The following is a 4,820-nucleotide window of genomic DNA, read 5'->3' on the forward strand; positions in this document are numbered from 1 at the left end:
AATGTGTTATAGTAATTAATTAATTTGTATTTGAAATAATCAATGTATTCGTATTATTAATATCATTCATAATTAGTGTAATTAACATGTATTATTTGTATTTTTATGTGTTTTCGATGTAAATTTTACTTATTTAGTTCATTAATTATTTTATATGTTTTTTTTTTGAATAATTATTTTCCACTGTTAGTCATAAATTACTTCAGTTCCTATATATGTGATTTAAACTTAGAAATTTATATGAGCCATGTAATTTTTTTTCAATATTTGTTATTAGAAACTGAAAGATGTTATGAGTTCATTGTTGTATAAATTTTAGTTGTTATATTACCAATTTAAATGTTCAATGTTAACTATTTATAGTTTTTTAGATAAATTCATACTTTGTTATTTTATGTATTTTAGTTTGAAAGTCTCTGCGACCTTTCAAAGGGGGGTGCATGTTCGCGCCGAGTGTGAGAGCTGCACTGATTGGGTGTAACAGGTGGTAGTGCTTGTGCGCTATCACCTGTTAAGACGCCTTATCAGCTTATTACCGTGTTGTTCGGTCGGTTTTTTATTAAAAATGAAGTGTGTACCGGTTGTTATATTATACATTTTAGTTTTTAAGTTATATTGTTTTTTTTCATTTGAAGTAATTGTTGTTTTGGTATTAATCAGTAAAAACTTTGCTCAATTTTCCGTTTTAAAATATATCGTTCATATTATAATTGTAAATTCGTATATTTGTATTCTGTTTTATTTTTTATTGGTTATAACATTATTACAATAAAGCTACAGGTGGTATATCACCTTTATAAATGGTAGTTCATTTTATTCATGGTATTCAAACAAAATTAAAAACTGAATGTAAGTAATATGGGTATTTATATTTATTAATTATTTAATTCATCAACAATAAAAATTAGTGTTGTTATTTAAATTATTTCTTTATATTTATTAAGTTAACCAATCCTATTTCGGATAAACAAAAAATATTTTGTATTTTAACAAATTCTAAATTCTATAGGAAATTTTTGTTGATTAATAGTTACCCCTATTTTAAGCCGTACGGCCAAGTTCTGTTCCCCATTAATATTTGGGATTTTTTAGAACAGCCCAGGCGGCAACAACTTTCAACCACCATTTCTGAATTTATTTCTTCATCTTCTTTTCTAATTTTGATTTCTATTTCATTAAATTCTTTGAATATAACATCTCTGCTTAATGAAACTTCTTTTCCATCAAAGCATATGCGATATCCTTTAGTTTCTTCTGAATACCCAACAAATATTCCTTTTCTCCCTTTTTGATCCCATTTTCTACGTTTTTCTTTTGGTATATGAACATAAACTTCACTACCAAATACTTTAAAATTACTTATATTGGGACTTTTATTATACCATAATTCATAGGNACTTATATAGGGACTTTTATTATACCATAATTCATAGGGCGTTTTTTCTTTGTTACCTGAATTTAGCGTACGATTTAATACATATACAGCTGTATTTACCGCTTCAGCCCAAAGATTTTTTGACAAATTTTTACTGTATAACATAGTTCTAGCTGCTTCTACTATTGTACGCATTGTTCTTTCCGCTTTACCATTTTGCTGTGGTGTATATGGTACACTGGTCTAATGTTTTATATCAAATTTATTCAAAATAGCTTTGACTTCATCATTCTTATATTCCAAACCACAATCACTTCGTAAAGTAAGAACTGATATATTTAACTGATTTTTCACTGTATTTAAGAATAATTCAAACTTCTCTTTTACTTCTGATTTTTGTTTCATAAAATATATATATGTATACTTAGAGTAATCATCTTTGAATATAACAAAGTATCTTTTACCACCAAGAGAATTTTCTNTGTATCATTTACCACTAAGAGAATTTTCTTCCATGGGTCCACAAACATCACTGTGAATTATCTGACCTGGTTTTGTTGTTTTGGTACTGCTCAGTGTAAATGGTTCTCTGTGTTGTTTACCATAAATGCAAGCTTCACAGAAAAATTTGTTTTCCATATCTGTGAATTGAATACCCAAATGCTTTAGGTAATTTCTAACATATTGAACATTCTGATGACCTAGTTTTTCATGCCACTGTTGTAATGTAAGAATTTTTTCAGCAATATTCACTTGATCTATCTCTTGCGAAATCCTTGTTTTAAAAATCATCGAAAACAATTTATTCTCACGAATTCCAACAGCAACTGTACTATTTCCTCTTTTAAATGTACAAACATTTTTGTCTGTTATCATTATTATACCTTTATCAAGGCACGCTCCACATGAAAACAAATTTACTTTGAGTTCAGGTACATGTAAAACATTTGACAAATAACTGTCAACCCATTTTTCGCCAATTTTTGCTTGAACATATATATTACCTTTACCAATAGCCATAATATATTTACCATCACCAATACGTACTGGCAACTGAATCTTGAACGACTCATAAGTTCTGAACCACTCTCTTCTACTGGTCATGTGATCACTTGCACCGGAGTCCACATACCATTTATCAAAATCGCTAATTTTGCTCACCATTGAATTAACGCCTATTAGTGCATTACTAGAATTTGATTCGTTTTTATTCTTTCCGTCTTGTTCTTTCTTCAAAATCCAGCAATCACGTTTCCAATGACCTGGTTTCTTACAAAAATTGCAAATTCCTGGTTTTCTATCATTATTTTGTTGATTTCCAAATTTTGAATATTTTTGTTTTTGCGTTCTAAACAATTTTTTCGCCGCAAATGCACTATTTTCACCATTATTTTTCTGGATTTCATGGCCATTACTTTGTCTTGTTTCCTCTACCATAAGTCGGGATGTCAAGTTTAACAATGTTTTGTTCTCAGATGATATAGAATCCCATGCACTATAAAAATATTTATAATTTTCTGGCAAGGTCATAAGAATTTTGGTTATAAGCATTGAATCGGATATTGGTTCACCTAACTGTTTTAATTGTTTACTCAAGTTTTCTAATTTTGATATATGTTGTGCCATATTATCATTTTTATCCATAACATAACTATAAAATTTTTGCTGAATTAATGTAATTGATGTATCAGACTTTTGTTCATATACACTCAATAATTTATTCCACATACCTTTCGCTGTGTCACAGTTCATTATATAATCTAATGACTGCTCATCTACTGACATAACTATAAAACGTTGAGCCTTAGCATCTGTCATTAACCATTTTTGCTGCACTTGTTCTAAACGCAATTGTGCCTCTGTGTCTGTTTCTGTATCATGTTTTATAATTTGAATTGGATATTCATAACTTCCATCTATTACAGAGAACAACACATCATATGATTTTAATATTACCGTCATTTGAAATTTCCATTTTGCCCAATTTTCACTGCCGTTTAGTTTGTTAATTTTTATAGATTCGTTTTCCATGATAACGAATTTCTTGTACACTGTCTGCACACAATAAAAAATTACAATAATATTTAACACGATCTACGCACTAACTACGCGAACGTACTTTAAATTTCACGATTAATTATATTACTAAAAAAACATCTAAATATTGAGTACTGGGTACTGGGCCCATAACCTGTTGAATGGAATAGGTTATGTAATTAAAAGATTTAGAAATTATTCGTAATATAATAGTATTTAATATAAAATGTTAAAACATATAATATAAGAGATGTACAACGGCAACGGGTCACTTTACTCGATAGACGGTGAAACTACCACTAAACTGTAAACATGTATACAATAGGCTGCATTGAGTAAAACAACATAATCGTAAAAGGAATGTGTCCCTTTGAGCTTGTACTATACTAACATAAGTAAAAATACATTAAACTGTTATCTTAAATAATATTACTGTACCCAGTGTGTTGTTTAATAATATCAACAAATATTATAACAGGATTTAACGCGTTAATAACTCCAAACTTAATAAGACCACAACTCTTAAACAAGTCTTTCACGGCTATATACAATAGGCCGGATAACAACAATATGGTAACAAAGAACAAAAAAACACGCGTACGTCGATTACGTAAACGGGTGTTATAATACCATATAGCGCACAGACACATTAACAAATGTCCACCGTAGCTAATCAGCCGACAGACTGATTGACCGTGAAACATATTTGGCTCGGTATTGTCAAAGGCCGCCATATACTTTCACGGTCAAATATTATCACCACTACCTCCGTGTTCAACCGGTACACGTTATCAATGCCGACTGATACAGAGAAGATAACATGTGCTGTTTTGAACACAACAATTACTTCATGAATACATTTTTATGTTTACTACATATTTAATTTAAAAAAAACCCAGCACAGTGGAGTGGCGGCACAGTGGAGTCGTGGTATAGTTGGGTCCAGTATAGATGATATCTGACAGTGATTAAAATCACTATCATAAAAAACGCTTCAATGCAAGTCTGTAGATAGTGTTTAATTTAAAAAAATTGATGGATAATTACAAAAGCAACATCAACTTCTATTTCCTTAATTATACCCAGATTAGTAATTCTTTTAATTATATACAGGGTGATTTTTTTATCATAACCCACTCAATTACTTGCAGAATAATAATAATTTAAACATTTTTTTTTTTTATTATCTTTAGTTACACATTATTCTTGAATTTTTAACTATGTAATACTTTTTAAGTTCATCCCTTATGCCTTGTAAGGGGGTCAACTTTGTTTTTTTAAATGGTAACACATATTATTAATTTAATAAACTGTTTGAGTTTTTAATTTAATAGTAAATGGCATTTGAATTTTTAATATAACTTAATTCGTTTATTAGATATAAACATTTAAAGTTTCAAATTTTTGA

The sequence above is a fragment of the Daktulosphaira vitifoliae genome, unplaced genomic scaffold, assembly GCF_025091365.1.
Source record: "Daktulosphaira vitifoliae isolate Bord-2020 unplaced genomic scaffold, ASM2509136v1 Scaffold_5, whole genome shotgun sequence".
Classification (NCBI taxonomy): domain Eukaryota; kingdom Metazoa; phylum Arthropoda; class Insecta; order Hemiptera; family Phylloxeridae; genus Daktulosphaira; species Daktulosphaira vitifoliae.